Raw genomic sequence first — 19,552 nt, 5'->3', positions numbered from 1 at the left:
CTCCTCTGAATATACAGTATGTGTTGTGTCTCCTCTGAATATACAGTATGTTTTGCTTCCTCTGAATATACAGTATGTGTTGTGTTTCCTCTGAATATACAGTACGTTGTGCCTCCTCTGAATATACAGTATGTGTTGTGCTTCCTCTGAATATACAGTATGTTGTGCCTCCTCTGAATATACAGTGTGTTGTGCCTCCTCTGAATATACAGTGTGTTGTGCTTCCTCTGAATATACAGTGTGTGTTGTGACTCCTCTGAATATACAGTATGTTGTGACTCCTCTGAATATACAGTGTTGTGACTCCTCTGAATATACAGTATGTGTTGTGACTCCTCTGAATATACAGTATGTTGTGTCTCCTCTGAATATACAGTATGTTGTGCCTCCTCTGAATATACAGTATGTTGTGCCTCCTCTGAATATACAGTATGTTGTGCCTCCTCTGAATATACAGTATGTTGTGCCGCCTCTGAATATACAGTATGTGTTGTGCTTCCTCTGAATATACAGTATGTGTTGTGTCTCCTCTGAATATACAGTATGTTGTGCTTCCTCTGAATATACAGTATGTGTTGTGTTTCTTCTGAATATACAGTACGTTGTGCCTCCTCTGAATATACAGTATGTGTTGTGCTTCCTCTGAATATACAGTATGTTGTGCCTCCTCCGAATATACAGTGTGTTGTGCCTCCTCTGAATATACAGTGTGTTGTGCCTCCTCTGAATATACAGTGTGTTGTGCTTCCTCTGAATATACAGTATGTGTTGTGACTCCTCTGAATATACAGTATGTTGTGACTCCTCTGAATATACAGTATGTGTTGTGCTTCCTCTGAATATACAGTATGTGTTGTGCTTCCTCTGAATATACAGTATCTGTTGTGACTCCTCTGAATATTCAGTATGTTGTGACTCCTCTGAATATACAGTATGTGTTGTGTCTCCTCTGAATATACAGTATGTTGTGCCTCCTCTGAATATACAGTATGTTGTGCCTCCTCTGAATATACAGTATGTTGTGCCTCCTCTGAATATACAGTATGTGTTGTGCTTCCTCTGAATATACAGTATGGGCCAAATGTAATAGGGTGTCAGTTTTAGTAACAGTACAAACTCGCACTTTCTCACACTTTTAAAAAGTGCGAGTTTGTACTGAAACTCGCAAATTCAATAGCCTGCGAACTTTTCAGCTCGAGGCTACTGCATTTGCGAGTTTAGGACTATGTAAACTGACACCTTTTAATGCGAATAGCATTAAAAGGTGCGAGTTTTAGAGAAGCCATCACAGATCAGTGAGATCCGTGATGGCTTCTGTGTGTGTTTAAAAAAAACAAAAACGTGCACCCCCTCCCCAAATGCATAACCAGCCCCGGGCTTTATAAAGCCTGTTCTGGTTCTAAAAATATAGGGGCCAAAATGCGTAGGGGGCCCCTGTTTATTAAGAACCAGCACAGGGCTTTGTTGAGCTGGTCCTGGTTCTGGAAAATCAGGGGACAAAATGAGTAGGGGTCCCCTGAAAATTCCAGAACCAGCACCGAACTCTTTCTAGCGGGGGTATAATGCCACAGCCAGGGAAAACCTTCCACCGGTTTCCCCGGCCAAAGCATTATCCCTGACCGCTAGTCTGTCCAGGCCGGGGATCCCTGGGGAGTTGGGTACCCCCCAATAAAGGGTTACCCCTCTCCAGGGCACCCCAGACCTAGACTGATAGCCCGGTGCTATTCCCGGCACCCTATGCCCGTGGGTGCCGGGTGGATAGTGTTAGTGTAAAGTGTAAAAATTAATTTTCCATATTGTCTTTATTTGTAGAACCACAAGTACCAGCAAGCCTCCCCTGCATGCGGAGCATTACGGGCCCGCTGGCACTTGTAGTTCCACAACGAAGGAAATACGTAAATAAACAAACATACACCGTGAAAGTAAAATATTATTAAAACATACATGCACACTCACACTCACACATACTCACCTAGTATCCGAAGTAATCCATAGGGGTGTACCTGAAAAAAAAAATCCATACTCACCTCTCCTATGCGTCGATCATGTCCACTGGCAATCCAGGAGTTAAAATAAAAAAACGCCAAAAAACCGAACCATACGGACTGAGCAAAGGTATGTGTGTACACATACCTTTGCTCCGCGTAAATGACCGGGGCACACGTGTGCCCCGTCAGTGAAGGGGCCGCCAGCCAATCAGGGAGCATCTCCGTCGGAGCAGTATGTGTTGTGACTCCTCTGAATATACAGTACGTTGTGACTCCTCTGAATATACAGTATGTGTTGTGCTTCCTCTGAATATACAGTGTGTTGTGCTTCCTCTGAATATACAGTACGTTGTGACTCCTCTGAATATACAGTATGTGTTGTGCTTCCTCTGAATATACAGTATATGTTGTAACTCCTCTGAATATACAGTATGTGTTGTGACTCCTCTGAATATACAGTATGTGTTGTGCTTCCTCTGAATATACAATGTGTTGTGCCTCCTCTGAATATACAGTATGTGTTGTGCCTCCTCTGAATATACAGTATGTGTTGTGCCTCCTCTGAATATACAGTATGTGTTGTGCTTCCTCTGAATATACAGTGTGTTGTGACTCCTCTGAATATACAGTATGTGTTGTGCTTCCTCTGAATATACAGTGTGTGTTGTGCTTCCTCTGAATATACAGTATGTGTTGTGCTTCCTCTGAATATACAGTATGTGTTGTGACTCCTCTGAATATACAGTATGTGTTGTGACTCCTCTGAATATACAGTATGTGTTGTGCTTCCTCTGAATATACAATATGTGTTGTGCCTCCTCTGAATATACAGTATGTGTTGTGCCTCCTCTGAATATACAGTATGTGTTGTGCTTCCTCTGAATATACAGTGTGTTGTGCTTCCTCTGAATATACAGTGTGTTGTGCCTCCTCTGAATATACAGTGTGTTGTGCCTCCTCTGAATATACAGTGTGTTGTGCCTCCTCTGAATATACAGTACGTTGTGACTCCTCTGAATATACAGTATGTTGTGCTTCCTCTGAATATACAGTGTGTTGTGCTTCCTCTGAATATACAGTATGTGTTGTGACTCCTCTGAATATACAGTGTGTTGTGCTTCCTCTGAATATACAGTGTGTTGTGCCTCCTCTGAATATACAGTGTGTTGTGCTTCCTCTGAATATACAGTGTGTTGTGCCTCCTCTGAATATACAGTATGTGTTGTGCTTCCTCTGAATATACAGTGTGTTGTGCTTCCTCTGAATATACAGTATGTGTTGTGACTCCTCTGAATATACAGTGTGTTGTGCTTCCTCTGAATATACAGTGTGTTGTGCCTCCTCTGAATATACAGTGTGTTGTGCTTCCTCTGAATATACAGTGTGTTGTGCCTCCTCTGAATATACAGTGTGTGTTGTGACTCCTCTGAATATACAGTGTGTTGTGCTTCCTCTGAATATACAGTGTGTTGTGCTTCCTCTGAATATACAGTATGTGTTGTGCCTCCTCTGAATATACAGTATGTGTTGTGCTTCCTCTGAATATACAGTACGTTGTGCTTCCTCTGAATATACAGTATGTGTTGTGCTTCCTCTGAATATACAGTATGTGTTGTGACTCCTCTGAATATACAGTGTGTTGTGCTTCCTCTGAATATACAGTATGTGTTGTGCTTCCTCTGAATATACAGTATGTTGTGCTTCCTCTAAATATACAGTGTGTTGTGCTTCCTCTGAATATACAGTATGTGTTGTGCCTCTGAATATACAGTATGTGTTGTGCCTCTGAATATACAGTATGTTGTGCTTCCTCTGAATATACAGTATGTGTTGTGACTCCTCTGAATATGCAGTATGTGTTGTGACTCCTCCTCTGAATATACAGTGTGTTGTGCTTCCTCTGAATATACAGTGTGTTGTGCTTCCTCTGAATATACAGTATGTGTTGTGACTCCTCCTCTGAATATACAGTATGTGTTGTGCTTCCTCTGAATATACAGTGTGTTGTGCTTCCTCTGAATATACAGTGTGTGTTGTGCCTCCTCTGAATATACAGTGTGTTGTGACTCCTCTGAATATACAGTATGTGCTGTGCCTCCTCCTCTGAATATACAGTGTGTTGTGCTTCCTCTGAATATACAGTATGTTGTGCTTCCTCTGAATATACAGTGTGTTGTGACTCCTCTGAATATGCAGTATGTGTTGTGACTCCTCCTCTGAATATACAGTGTGTTGTGCTTCCTCTGAATATACAGTATGTTGTGCTTCCTCTGAATATACAGTGTGTTGTGCTTCCTCTGAATATACAGTATGTGTTGTGCTTCCTCTGAATATGCAGTATGTTGTGCCTCCTCCTCTGAATATACAGTATGTTGTGCTTCCTCTGAATATACAGTGTGTTGTGCTTCCTCTGAATATACAGTATGTGTTGTGCCTCTGAATATACAGTATGTTGTGCTTCCTCTGAATATACAGTATGTGTTGTGACTCCTCCTCTGAATATACAGTGTGTTGTGCTTCCTCTGAATATGCAGTATGTTGTGCCTCCTCCTCTGAATATACAGTATGTGTTGTGCTTCCTCTGAATATACAGTATGTGTTGTGCTTCCTCTGAATATACAGTGTGTGTTGTGATTCCTCTGAATATACAGTGTGTTGTGCTTCCTCTGAATATACAGTGTGTTGTGCTTCCTCTGAATATACAGTATGTGTTGTGCTTCCTCTGAATATGCAGTATGTTGTGCCTCCTCCTCTGAATATACAGTATGTGTTGTGTCTCCTCTGAATATACAGTATGTGTTGTGCTTCCTCTGAATATACAGTATGTGTTGTGCTTCCTCTGAATATACAGTGTGTTGTGCTTCCTCTGAATATACAGTATGTGTTGTGACTCCTCCTCTGAATATACAGTATGTGTTGTGCTTCCTCTGAATATACAGTGTGTTGTGCTTCCTCTGAATATACAGTGTGTGTTGTGCCTCCTCTGAATATACAGTGTGTTGTGACTCCTCTGAATATACAGTATGTGTTGTGCCTCCTCTGAATATACAGTATGTGTTGTGCTTCCTCTGAATATACAGTATGTGTTGTGCTTCCTCTGAATATACAGTGTGTTGTGCTTCCTCTGAATATACAGTATGTGTTGTGCTTCCTCTGAATATACAGTATGTGTTGTGCTTCCTCTGAATATACAGTGTGTTGTGCCTCCTCTGAATATACAGTATGTGTTGTGCCTCCTCTGAGTATACAGTATGTTGTGCTTCCTCTGAATATACAGTATGTGTTGTGCTTCCTCTGAATATACAGTGTGTTGTGCCTCCTCTGAATATACAGTATGTGTTGTGCTTCCTCTGAATATACAGTGTGTTGTGCTTCCTCTGAATATACAGTATGTGTTGTGACTCCTCTGAATATACAGTGTGTTGTGCTTCCTCTGAATATACAGTGTGTTGTGCCTCCTCTGAATATACAGTGTGTTGTGCTTCCTCTGAATATACAGTGTGTTGTGCCTCCTCTGAATATACAGTGTGTGTTGTGACTCCTCTGAATATACAGTGTGTTGTGCTTCCTCTGAATATACAGTGTGTTGTGCTTCCTCTGAATATACAGTATGTGTTGTGCCTCCTCTGAATATACAGTATGTGTTGTGCTTCCTCTGAATATACAGTATGTTGTGCTTCCTCTAAATATACAGTGTGTTGTGCTTCCTCTGAATATACAGTATGTGTTGTGCCTCTGAATATACAGTATGTGTTGTGCCTCTGAATATACAGTATGTTGTGCTTCCTCTGAATATACAGTATGTGTTGTGACTCCTCTGAATATGCAGTATGTGTTGTGCTTCCTCTGAATATACAGTGTGTTGTGCTTCCTCTGAATATACAGTGTGTGTTGTGCCTCCTCTGAATATACAGTGTGTTGTGACTCCTCTGAATATACAGTATGTGCTGTGCCTCCTCCTCTGAATATACAGTGTGTTGTGCTTCCTCTGAATATACAGTATGTTGTGCTTCCTCTGAATATACAGTGTGTTGTGACTCCTCTGAATATGCAGTATGTGTTGTGACTCCTCCTCTGAATATACAGTGTGTTGTGCTTCCTCTGAATATACAGTATGTTGTGCTTCCTCTGAATATACAGTGTGTTGTGCTTCCTCTGAATATACAGTATGTGTTGTGCTTCCTCTGAATATGCAGTATGTTGTGCCTCCTCCTCTGAATATACAGTATGTTGTGCTTCCTCTGAATATACAGTGTGTTGTGCTTCCTCTGAATATACAGTATGTGTTGTGCCTCTGAATATACAGTATGTTGTGCTTCCTCTGAATATACAGTATGTGTTGTGACTCCTCCTCTGAATATACAGTGTGTTGTGCTTCCTCTGAATATGCAGTATGTTGTGCCTCCTCCTCTGAATATACAGTATGTGTTGTGCTTCCTCTGAATATACAGTATGTGTTGTGCTTCCTCTGAATATACAGTGTGTGTTGTGATTCCTCTGAATATACAGTGTGTTGTGCTTCCTCTGAATATACAGTGTGTTGTGCTTCCTCTGAATATACAGTATGTGTTGTGCTTCCTCTGAATATGCAGTATGTTGTGCCTCCTCCTCTGAATATACAGTATGTGTTGTGTCTCCTCTGAATATACAGTATGTGTTGTGCTTCCTCTGAATATACAGTATGTGTTGTGCTTCCTCTGAATATACAGTGTGTTGTGCTTCCTCTGAATATACAGTATGTGTTGTGACTCCTCCTCTGAATATACAGTATGTGTTGTGCTTCCTCTGAATATACAGTGTGTTGTGCTTCCTCTGAATATACAGTGTGTGTTGTGCCTCCTCTGAATATACAGTGTGTTGTGACTCCTCTGAATATACAGTATGTGTTGTGCCTCCTCTGAATATACAGTATGTGTTGTGCTTCCTCTGAATATACAGTATGTGTTGTGCTTCCTCTGAATATACAGTGTGTTGTGCTTCCTCTGAATATACAGTATGTGTTGTGCTTCCTCTGAATATACAGTATGTGTTGTGCTTCCTCTGAATATACAGTGTGTTGTGCCTCCTCTGAATATACAGTATGTGTTGTGCCTCCTCTGAATATACAGTATGTGTTGTGCTTCCTCTGAATATACAGTGTGTTGTGCCTCCTCTGAATATACAGTATGTGTTGTGCTTCCTCTGAATATACAGTGTGTTGTGCTTCCTCTGAATATACAGTATGTGTTGTGACTCCTCTGAATATACAGTGTGTTGTGCTTCCTCTGAATATACAGTACGTTGTGCTTCCTCTGAATATACAGTGTGTTGTGACTCCTCTGAATATACAGTGTGTTATGACTCCTCTGAATATACAGTATGTGTTGTGCTTCCTCTGAATATACAGTATGTGTTGTGCTTCCTCTGAATATACAGTACGTTGTGACTCCTCTGAATATACAGTATGTGTTGTGCTTCCTCTGAATATACAGTATGTGTTGTGCCTCCTCTGAATATACAGGACGTTGTGACTACTCTGAATATACAGTTTGTGTTGTGCTTCCTCTGAATATACAGTGTGTTGTGACTCCTCTGAATATACAGTACGTTGTGACATAAAGCCACATAATCTCCTTTCTGCATCCGTGTCTTTGCCAAGCATCACTCGGGAAGTACCAGATAGATTTAGTGCTTCTATAGTTCTGTAGGGGCGCTCGGCAGTACGAATACATACATCCACCATATCTGCTTGCCGGAGCCCAGATTCGTCCTTGTACCTCTGTCCTCCGTTTCTGTCAGATGTCCATGCATGTGATGTCTCCTTGTTCCATTGTCTGTTTAGTTCCTCATCCTGGGATTCCTGATGGTCGTCCAGTATCCCGAGCCAGGTGTCCTGTCCAAGCGGCGCCAGTATAGGTGATATCACCTGAAAACATCAATGCAGAATTATTTCTTATTAGGTAAGGTCTATTTAATCAGTTTGCACTAAGTAGTGTGTAGCACCCTGGACGCACCACAATTACATCTATGTCAGTGACAATAATTCCGGTCAGGTTCCATCTCCTCTCCCTCTGCACCCATTTTGGCTGTGGTTTATCTGTACAATGTGGAATGGGTATGAAATACCGCCAGCCGCATGGCCGGCGGTTCGATTCCCGTCAGCGGAAGCCCGACAAGAGCGGAGTTCGAAGCAGCGGAAGCCCGACAGCACTGGAAATCCTGATCGTGGAGAGGTGAGTATCTACTAACCTAACCTAACCCCCCTAACCCTAACCCTCCTTAGGGGTGCCTAACCCTAAATTACCCCCCAAGTGCCTAACCCTAATCCCCCCTCTAAGTGCCTAACCCTAACCACCCCCTTCCCCGCTGCCTAAACCTAAGTCCCCCGGGGGGGTGCCTAACCCTAAGTCCCCCCCGGGGGTGCCTAACCCTAACCCTCCCTCCCTCCCCCTAGCCTAGCCTAGCCTAACCCTAACCCTCCCGGTGGGGTGCCTAACCCTAAGTCCCCCCGGGAGCCCTAAACCTAACCCTCCCCCCCCCCGCGGCTGTCCGCTCTCGGCGCCCGGCATCACTACAATTGGGATGCCGGGCGCCGGTCTCCCGGCGTAGGGGAAATGCGGGCGTCTACATCTGACAGTCGGGAAGCCGGCTGCCGGTATTTAGGCAGTCGGCTTCCCGATTGCTTCCCGTACAATGTATTTGGTCGGTGCTGCAGCTGATATAACCATTGATTATGGTGTTACGTCAGTTGTGTAGGGGTGGTCACATAGGGCTCATGTCTCCCTGACATTAGCTTATCGGGGGGGGGGGGGGTCTGCCTTTGGTTAAGTCTTAGGACATGATGCTGAATGTAGGCCCATTTGTGCATTTCAGTCACATCTACACTTGGAACTGGCCACCAAATATAGGCTTGGTGCTAGTCCGCACTGATGATGATGATGATGATGATGAAGAAGTGTGGGGGGGGGACCACAAAGTCACGTACAACTCTTCATACGGGTGAACGTACACATTTATTTCTACTTCAGGGTCCATAGGGGGTCCACAGGGTTGACCTTGGGGTATAGCTGGATCTGGATCCATGGGCACCACGCAGTTAAAGCTTTGCTGCTCCCAGGATGCACTTGGGTCCGTCCTCCTCTATACCCCGCCCCGGCCAGGCACCTCAGTTTTAGTTGGTGCCCGGCCGGAGTCGGGTCACCCTGCGCAGAAGAAGAAGAAGATTTTATTATTTTATTTTTACTGTCTTCAGAGCGGCAGCATCAGACTGTCCATCTGGACGTCTATGCTGCCGCTCCAACAGCCCCGCTGGCGCTGCGACGCCGGTACTGATCCGGGAATCGCATCGGGACCCCGGAGTCAGTGCTAGCGTGGCTCCGGGACCACCCAAGGACTGCTGCCGGACTGAAGGGGCCAGGTAAGCCGCGTGCAGCGCTGTCAGCGCTGCACGCGGGGATAATGCAGTCTTCATGCCGCCGGTCTCTGGGGACAGACCGGCGGCGCTAGTAGCGGCGGCGGGCTCCCCCTCTTCAGGAATACCCCGCATGTCCGCTGGCCCCCGGGGTGTAAGTACCGGCGGGGAACCGGCTTCCCCGGGGGTTTAGTACTAGCAGGGGAGGCAGCCTTCCCTGCTTCAGCGCTCCTCCCCTCAGCCCAGCGCGCCTTCTCTCATGTGTGCTGGCGTCGCTGGGCTGTAATCTCCTGGCCACTCCTCCTCAGAGCTCTCCGGCGGCCATCTTCCTCAGGCAGCATCGCAGAGCTCCCAGGCAGGCTTCCAGTGGACCAGTCCCCCTGCGTACCTCTCCCCCTGCAAAGGACAGTGTTCGCAGCGCTATAGCCCTCCCAGACACTGAATCTGGGAGGTTGATTGTAGCGGAAGGTGCAGTGAGTATAACTTCTCTGCATGGTATGTGACTATTGCTAGTGCTGCTGTCTGTGCTTATTTTCTACTTACTGTCAGCTTTTTACCTATCCCTTTCCTTCTCCTACGGCCCGCAGGTGTGTGGGGGAGGGGTGTTCTTTCTGTGTACCTCACTTATATACATCTACGTATTTGTGAGGTCCGTCACAAACTGCGGTGTGCTACACAGTACCAGTTTGTGGGCTGTTTGGGTTGCATACTTGGGAGTGCGTGGGTGTTATACGCCTTACCTCGTTTCGGTGAGACACTTTTTTTGCAAAAAAGTTTGTGTCATGTCTGATGAGGGGAATGAGCGCTCCGAGGCTCCTGTGTTGTTTTCCTGCCGACGCTGTTCGGCAGGGGTTGACGGGGCAGAATTGTCTGAGGACGGTCTGTGCGGGCGGTGCCAGTTGGTACCTGGACCCTCTAAACCCCCGGTGGCGCAGGATCCTCCGTGGGCAATGTTTACGCAAGTGCTGGCGTCAATCGCGGACCGGCTGGCGGTCCCGACTGCGGCCCCTTCTAGGGCGTTGCCCCAGCCTACCATGCCCCGTTCCCCGGGTGTGACTCGTCTGGTGCAGTCTCCTCCCGGGTCTCAGACTGTGGGTCCTTATGCGGGTTTGCCGGTATACGTGCAAACCCCCACGGTGCCGCAGCAGTCGATGGTACCTTTTCAGGGGTATCCTCAGGCAGTACCCCCGCCTTGGGTGGACGTCCTCTCCAGCTCTGTTCAGAGTCTGGCGGCTTCGTCTTCGGCTTTTCAACATATGTTGCACAGTGATTTGCCCCCACGGGCGTCCAAGCGTTCCGTTCCGGCTTCACCGGCGGCTCAGTTCACGGACACGGACGTGTCTTCGGATGACGGGGAGATCCATGAAGACTCTGACTCGGATGCCGGGGCCCAGGAGATGGAGGCTAAGTCTTCCATTAATGTGCCGGCATTGGTTAGGGCGGTGCGGGCCATCCTTCACATTGAGGAGGATGTGCCCGCCCCCAGGTCAAAATACCCAAATTTTAAAAAGGCCAAGGTAGCTTCGACGGTTTTTCCCCTGTCCGATCAATTGACGGATCATATGGCAGGGGCCTGGCAGTTGCCCAGCAAGAGGTTCCAACCGCAGAAGCGGTTGGCTTCGAACTATCCGTTTCCGGAGGCTCATTGCAGGAAGTGGGAAACTCCTCCAGCGGTGGATTCCCACGTTACCCGCTTAATTAAAAGCGCTACGCTGCCTTTGCCGTCGATCTCCTCCCTGAAGGATCCCACGGACAGGAAGGTGGAGACTTGTTTGAAGTCTATTTACTCTCTCTCGGGGGCGGTGGCCCGTCCGTCCATGGCCATCTCTTGGGTGGCTAAGGCCATCGAGAGCTGGGCCAATGCTTGGGAGGATACTTTTCCGGAAGATGCTCCGGAGATCGAGAGAGCGTTGATAGGTCAAATAAGGGATGCGGCTTCCTACATTGGGGAGGCATCGTTAGACGCAAGCCTGCTAACCTCTCGGGTGTCGGCTGCAGCTGTGTCGGCGCGTCGGTCTTTGTGGCTGAGGTCTTGGAGAGCTGACGCTGACTCCAAAAAGGGACTGGAGGCCTTACCTTTTAATGGGGAGTTGCTTTTTGGTCCAGACTTGGACAAAATTGTGGACACTCTGGCTAAGTCTAAATCAGCCTTCCTCCCTTCGGCTTCTGCTCCTACCAAGGTACGGAGCTCTGCTTTTCGGTCCTTTCGGGTTCAGGGCAAGGCAAAAGGTCAGTCCTTCCCGAGGCAGTCGACGACCAAGGCCGCTTCTAAGCCCAAGAAGCAGCCCTGGAGTGCCAGGCGCCCTTCTTCCAAGCAGGAAGATAAACCTTCTGCCTGATGGGACGGGCCTCCCTCTGGGGGACCCCAGAGTGGGAGGCCGACTTCTTCTATTTGCCCAGTGCTGGCACAATACCACCACGGATGCCTGGGTTCGAGAAGTGGTCTCCCAGGGGTACGCCCTGTCTTTTCGGCACAGACCGCCCCACCAGTTTTTCTGCACGAGTCCTTCTCAGGATACGACCAAGTCCTTACAGATTCAGGAAGCTATAGAGTCCTTGCTGACAGCAGGGGTCATTGTTCACGTTCCTCAATTACAACGAGGGACGGGGTACTATTCTTCTCTGTTTCTGGTGCGGAAACCCAATGGTTCTCATCGCCCTATCCTCAACTTGAAGTCTCTGAACAAATTCCTCAGAGTTCCCAAGTTCAGGATGGAAACGTTACGTTCCATCATTCTGGCGATGGACCCGGGGGATTACATGGTGTCCCTGGATATCCAGGACGCCTACCTCCATGTTCCGAAAGCACCTTTGCACCAGCGGTATCTGAGGTTCGCTATCCTTCAACACCATTACCAGTTCCGGGCGCTACCCTTTGGTCTCTCCACGGCACCGAGGGTGTTCACGAAGATTATGGCGGTCATGGCCGCACATCTTCGGAACCAGAATGTACGGCTACTACCGTATCTGGACGACCTCCATTTGCTGGCGAGTTCCCCGGAGGTACTGCTTCATCATCTCCACTTGACGGTCGCTTGCCTGCAAGCGCACGGGTGGCTGATAAATTGGAAAAAGTCCTCCCTGATTCCATCTCAGCGGATGGTTCATTTGGGAGCCCTGCTGGATTCTCGGCAGCAAAGGATCTTCCTGACCCTGGAGAAGGTCTCCTCCCTGCAGCTGAGGATACACAGTTGCCTGAGCAGTTGCCGCCTGTCGGTCCATTCGGCTATGAGGGTTTTGGGCTCCATGGTGTCAACATTCGACATGGTGGAATTTGCCCAGTTCCATTCCCGGCCTCTGCAAGGGCTGATTCTATCGGAATGGAACGGGTTACCTCACCGGATCCGCTCTCAGTTGCTGGTGTTGTCCCCGGAGGTTCGGCAGTCTTTGGCTTGGTGGCTTCAGACAGCTCATCTGATCGAGGGGCGTCCCTTTTGGATCCCGGACTGGGTCCTGCTCACGACGGATGCCAGTCTTCGGGGTTGGGGGGGCAGTGACCGGCTCGTTGTCACTTCAGGGTCGTTGGTCTGCGGAAGAAGCTCTTCTTCCCATCAACATTCTGGAACTGCGGGCGGTTTATCGGGCCCTGCAGTCGTCCCGTCCCGCTCTTTACGGACGGCCGGTTCAGGTGCAGTCCGACAATGCCACCACGGTGGCGTATATCAACCACCAATGAGGAACTCGAAGTCGGGCAGCAATGTCGGAGGTGTCTCGCATCCTTGCTTGGGCGGAGTGTCACATTCCAGCGATCTCGGCAGTCTTCATTCCCGGAGTCCTCAATTGGGAGGCGGACTTCCTCAGCCGTCACGTCGTGCATCCCGGGGAATGGTCGCTTCACCCAGAGGTGTTTCAGCTACTCGTGGACAGGTGGGGGCTGCCGGAGCTGGACTTGATGGCCTCCCGTCACAATCACAAGTTGCCCGTTTACGGGTCAAGGACAAGAGACGCAGGTGAAATGGACGTTTCACCTGGCGTATCTGTTTCCTCCGATATCCTTACCTCCTCGGGTTCTGCGGAAATTCAAGCAGGACGGCGGCACGCTCGTGCTGGTTGCTCCGGCGTGGCCCAGACGTCCTTGGTACTCCGATCTGAGGTGTCTCTCCATCGACGCTCCGTACCTTCTTCCTCAGCGTCGGGACCTGTTGTCTCAAGGGCCCTGCCTTTACCCGGATCTGGGTCGGCTGTCTTTGATGGCGTGGCTCTTGAGACAGCCGTCTTGAGGTCTAGGGGTTTCTCCAGTTCAGTCATTGGTACCATGCTTAGGGCACGCAAGCCTGCCTCCGCACGGATTTACCACAGGGTGTGGCGCACTTACTTTCAGTGGTGTGAATCCAGAAACTATGATCCTCAGGTGTTCCGGGTTTCCAGAATCTTGGAGTTCCTTCAATCAGGTTTGGACCTCGGCTTACGCCTGGCCTCTCTGAAGGTTCATGTGTCTGCATTGTCCGTGTGGTTTCAGCGACGGATTGCTACACTACCGGATGTTCACACCTTTTTCCAGGGTGTTCTCAGGATACAGCCTCCTTTCGTGCCTCCTGTGGCTCCTTGGGACTTGGCGGTGGTGCTACGGGTCTTGCAGGGTCATCTTTTTGAGCCTCTTGAGGCGGTGGACCTCAAGTGGCTGACGTTCAAGACCGTTTTTCTCCTAGCAATTGCTTCTGCCAGGAGGGTGTCAGAGTTGGGGGCGCTTTCCTGTCGCCCTCCTTTTCTGATTTTTCATCAGGACAGAGCGGTGCTCCGCACTCGTTCTGAGTTTTTGCCCAAAGTGGTCTCGAAGTTCCACATTAATCAGGAACTTGTTGTGCCAGCTTTTCAGTCACCTAATCTTTCAGCTGGTGAGGCTTCCTTAGATGTAGTCCGGGCACTTAGAATCTATGTGGATCGGACTGCTTCGGTTAGGAAGTCGGATTCTTTGTTTGTCCTCTTCGGTTTTCACAAGAGGGGTTGGCCTGCCAACAAGCAAACGTTAGCCCGTTGGCTTCGTTCCGTTATTTGTGAGGCTTATGCACAGGAGGGTTTACCTGTGCCAGCCTCTGTTAAGGCTCATTCCACTCGTTCTGTGGGTCCCTCTTGGGCTGCTAGACGTGGCACCTCCGCTGTTCAGCTGTGTATGGCGGCCACTTGGTCTTCAATGCAAACGTTTTTGAGGTTCTATGCGTTTGACACCTTCGCCTCTCAGGATGCATCCTTCGGGCGCCGGGTACTCCTTTCAGCACAGGAGCGTCCCCGCCCTTAGTTGAACTGCTTTGGGACATCCCCAAGGTCAACCCTGTGGACCCCCTATGGACCCTGAAGTAGAAAATAGGAGATATGGTAAGAACTTACCTTTGTTATCTCTGTTTCTACGAAGTCCATAGGGTCCACAGGGCGCCCGCCCTGACGCACCTGGCTTTAAATGGGCTGTGTGGCTGGTCACCGGTTTTCCGTCTCCCATTTCTGTGAGTATGGTTTCTTGTGTGTTCCAGTCTTCCTTCTCTCTGTTTAGTCTCCTCCTCCGGCCTTAGCTGTTTACCAACTGAGGTGGCTGTGGCCGGGGCGGGGTATAGAGGAGGACGGACCCAAGTGCATCCTGGGAGCAGCAAAGCTTTAACTGCGTGGTGCCCATGGATCCAGATCCAGCTATACCCCAAGGTCAACCCTGTGGACCCTATGGACTTCGTAAAAACAGAGATAACAAAGGTAAGTTCTTACCATATCTCCTGTTTTTCTGTGCACACAGTGCGGGAGCATCTGCAGCCCAAAATTTTTTATAATGTCGACACTAGTTCCTAATTCTAACTATTCCCTTCTTTAGCCTAACCTTAAGCCTCCCCCTAGTGCCTGACCCTAACCCTCTGCTGCCATAGCCTAACCCTCCCCCTAGTGCCTAACCCTCTCCTCCCATAGCCTTACCCTCCCCCTAGTGCCTAACCCTCTCCTCCCATAGACTAACCCTCCCCTCTCCTCCCACAGCCCAACCCTAACCCTTTCCCTACTGCCTGACCCGAACCCTCTGCTGCCATAGTTTAACCCTCCATTCCCGTTGCTTTACCCTAACCCTCCCCTTCCATAGCCTGACCCTAACCCTCCATTCCCATTGCTTTAACCTAACCCTCCCCTTAGTGCCTAACCCTAACCCTCCCCTCACATAGAGTGACCCTAACCCTCCATTCCCGTTGCTTTACCCTTACCCTCCCCGTAGTGCCTAACCCTAACCTCCCATAGCCTGACCCTAACCCTCCCCCTAGTGCCTAACCCTAACCCTCTGCTGCCATAGCCTGACCCTAAGCCTCCCCCTAGTGCCTGACCCTAACCCTCCATTCCCGTTGCTTTAACCTAACCCCTCCCCTTAGCGCCTAACCCTCCCCTCACATAGAGTGACCCTAACCCTCCATTCCCGTTGCTTTACCCTTACCCTCCCCGTAGTGCCTAACCCTAACCTCCCATAGCCTGACCCTAACACTCCCCTCCCATAGCCTGACCCTAACCCTCCCCTTAGTGCCTAACCCCAACCCTCCCCTCACATAGAGTGACCCTAACCCTCCATTCCCGTTGCTTTACCCTTACCCTCCCCGTAGTGCCTAACCCTAACCTCCCATAGCCTGACCCTAACCCTCCCCTCCCATAGCCTGACCCTAACCCTCCCCCTAGTGCCTAACCCTAACCCTCTGCTGTCATAGCCTTACTCTCCCCCTAGTGCCTGACCCTAAGCCTCCCCTCCCATAGCCTGACCCTAAGCCTCCCCCTAGTGCCTGACCCTAACCCTCACTTTTAATACTTTGTTGCAAATCCTTTGCAGGCAATTACAGCCTGAAGTCTGGAACGCATAGACATCACCAGACGCTGGGTTTCATCCCTGGTGATGCTCTGCCAGGCCTCTACTGCAAATGTCTGTAGTTCCTGCTTGTTCTTGGGGCATTTTCCCTTCAGTTTTGTCTTCATCAAGTGAAATGCATGCTCAATCAGATTCAGGTCAGGGGATTGACTTGGCCATTGCATAACATTCCACTTTTTAGCCTTAAAAAACTCTTTGGTTGCTTTTGCAGTATGCTTCGGGTCATTGTCCATCTGCGCTGTGAAGCGTCGTCCAATAAGTTCTGAAGCATTTGACTGAATATGAGCATATAATATTGCCCGAAACACTTCAGAATTCATTCTGCTGCTTTTATCAGCAGTCACATCATCAATAAATACAAGGGAACCATCTCTTTTCCTCTCTCCCCACCTTGCTCCTTCCTCTGCTCATTTCCAAACTAAGCATAGCTGTGGAAAGAGGGTTTAGGAAATGAGACGACATCTCTGGAGACCCGGATGCCCCACCACATAGACACGCTCCCACAGCGGGACCATGAAACTCTGCAGGCTTGCAATGATTGGGCAGGACTGTATTGCGCACTTGGCGAATATACGCATGATGTCAGCTCCCACTCAGTAATGGCAGAAATGTTAGAGGCCTGAAGCAAGATTTAATAGTGTTTGCATTTTGTTCTGCAAATTATACAGCACAGCAGTCTCTATCATACAGAACACACACTGGTAGACAATTGTCCTTTATAAAATAACAAATTCCTAGCATTGCTCCCGGGTATTACACCTCCCTGTATTTTTGTGTTACACTGGAAAGTGTCATCTCCTAACTATTGAAAAAGCAGAGAAGTAAAACCTCTCTTGTAGAAGGGATGCGATTTAATATCCCAGCAAAGGGGATGTCGGTGCTTAGAATACCGGCGCCGGAATGCCGAACGTAAGTAGTGGGGTTAGGGTCAGGCACTAGGGGGAGAGTTAGGCACTAAAGGGAGAGAGTTAGGTTTAGGGTGTGGGTAGGGGGAGGTTAGGTTTATGCACTAGGGTGGGGGGTTAGGTTTAGGCACTGGGGAGGGAGGGTTAGGCCTAGGAAGAGGAGGAGGGTTAGTATACCTACTGACAGGTGTCGGTATCCTAACCCTGTCTGGATTCATTCTACGCCGGCATCCTGTAACCATCCCTTGTAGAATGAATCGCAGGAAGTATATTGCAGTAATCCTCTCTATCCCGTGAACCATGGAAGGTGTAACCGACGGCAAATATTCCCAACTCACGAAGACAAAACTATTGCCAAATTTCACTAATTTATTTTCCAGGGGGATTGTGATTGATATAACTATTTCTCCCTGGAAATTAAACTTTATTATTGACACTTTTCATTGTATTTTTAAATCAGTACGCATTCTAATGACCAATAATTACACACAGCGTAGTTTGCAATCTGATTTTCCTAGCATAGACCTACAGATGCGTCTTGATACGTCTATCTCTTTTGCGCCATATGGTGCGAGATGCCTGGCGCAATTTCCATGCTGCGTAGTTTTTCCTCAACTTTGCTACTTTTTCCTTTTTGCGTTTTAGATCACCAATAGTGTACTAGGTATGTAGGATTAGTTTCTTGTATCGGACCTGTCTTTTGCCTGTTCAACCTGGATTGTGTAGTTTTTCCTGTTACTTTTCTTCGATTTTGTGTTTTAGGGGTTGATTCAGCCCTAGACAAAGTCCCGATTTTTTTCGCAATTGACCAATGTTTTTGGGACAGCCCATGCAGTGGAGCCGCAGTGCGCATGTCTCGCGATAGTGCTGCGGCTTCAGTCGTAGTGCCCTGTTAGCCGCAGAATGATTGACAGGCTGTAGGTGTTTCGGGGTGATGGCAGTGAACGATCCCACGAAACGGAGATCAGAGATCCGATGTTGATCAGATGCTGCGTCTTCGGACGAAGGCAGCGGATCAGAGAAGCCAGATGTGCGCATCTTTTTACACGTTACCTCCTGCGACTTTTGCATATTTTCGCACAGCTATCGCGTACAGAGGTGACATTTGCGCGCACCTCTAAATTAGACCCTTACTTCGCTTCTAGGGTATGATTACAGTTTTGGTGCCGCTAAGTAGCGAAGTCCTTGGGCGTGATATACAAGGTTATCTGGCGCAATTTTAGCATATTGTGTGGACACATCTGTACAATCAGACACCAGGGCCGATTTAGGGCCTGATTCAGAGCCGCTCGTTCGCTCCGAACGATGTTCGCACAACTGCGTATGGGTTGTAATACGCATGCACGAACCAATCATTGCGGTCGGAAATTGTGTGCTCGCAAAACAGCGAATACCTGCTAATTTGAGTGACAGAATGAGGCGTTTGTGGGTGGTAACAGGGGAAGGTGCTTGAAAACGGGGAGTGGAGATCCGAACGCAGGCGTGCCAAACGGTCAAAACGGGCATTTTAAGGGTGTGCATAATTAACAAAGCAGCGTCATCGACCACGTCACTTGGTTGTCTTTTAGCCTGAACTGCTCGCATGTATGCGGTAGGAAAATCCTACCACAAGCACTGCGAGCAGTTCATACGCCTTTCGATGTACTCGATTAATCTAATAAATAGCGGAGATGATGTAGGATGCGAGCGGCCAGGGGGCGTTTTAAAAAAAAAAAAGCGAGCGCATGTTTCGTTCGCTCGTTCAGACATAGAGGCGTCAACAGACCGCAAAGAGCAAGCGCTCTATTTAAATATCCGGCCCCTTTTTCTGAACGAGCGAGCGCAAATAGCGTCCGGCTCTGAATCAGGCCCTTAGTCACAAGAACGTGAAAAGTCTACCAAACCCCAGAATAGAAACTCTCAGATAAGAACTATAAAGGTAAAACACTTTGATCAGCGCTCAGCTGATAACACGTTACCACCCGACTCAGTCACAGACCGCTGCAGATCTCCCCATATCTTTGGACATTGTCCTACCAAATGTGAGAGATGACACTGCAAGCACTATCACTGCTTTCGCTATCCCTGTGTATAAATATTCACAAATAAACACAGCGTGTCAGGCACTGTCTCAGTACATAGGGGGGTGAAATAAAGCACGTGGGGAGTATTTTGTTAAAGTTGCAATCTCATGAAAAAAAAATGGTGTGTTGTTTACAAAAAACAATCGCTCTGGTTACCTGTAAGATGACGCGTGGGTTTTTTTCTCTCTGTATTCAATTTGAGGCTGGACTTTTCGCCTCCTTTGCCTGTTTTCCAGGTGGAAAAGTATCGCGCGCGTGCCCGCTATTCCCCGTATTCAATTCCAAAATAAGCGAAAACGGGAACCAGCGAAACTTGGTTAGGCGAAAAAAAACAGGAATTTTCGGGAAATCATCCTAGGACCCCCCTAAAGATGTCCAGACATGGGGGATCA

The 19,552-nt window shown here is 48.3% G+C and overlaps 1 protein-coding gene across 2 annotated transcripts in view; it reads left to right on the top strand.

Moving 5' to 3' along the window:
• The window catches only part of TXNDC16 (thioredoxin domain containing 16), a 138,185-nt gene that overhangs the window by 11,842 nt on the left and 106,791 nt on the right, over positions 1 to 19,552 (top strand). For both annotated transcript variants that reach the window (XM_088444172.1, XM_088444170.1), the window contains exon 3: positions 7,810 to 7,927. The gene's annotated coding sequence lies outside the window, so the exon portion shown is untranslated. The remainder of the gene's footprint in view (positions 1 to 7,809; positions 7,928 to 19,552) is intronic.

The sequence above is a fragment of the Taudactylus pleione genome, unplaced genomic scaffold, assembly GCF_031769625.1.
Source record: "Taudactylus pleione unplaced genomic scaffold, aTauple2 ptg000350l, whole genome shotgun sequence".
Taxonomy (NCBI): domain Eukaryota; kingdom Metazoa; phylum Chordata; class Amphibia; order Anura; family Myobatrachidae; genus Taudactylus; species Taudactylus pleione.
Note: the sequence above shows the minus strand (reverse complement) of the source record. Positions and strands in the feature narration are given on the sequence as shown.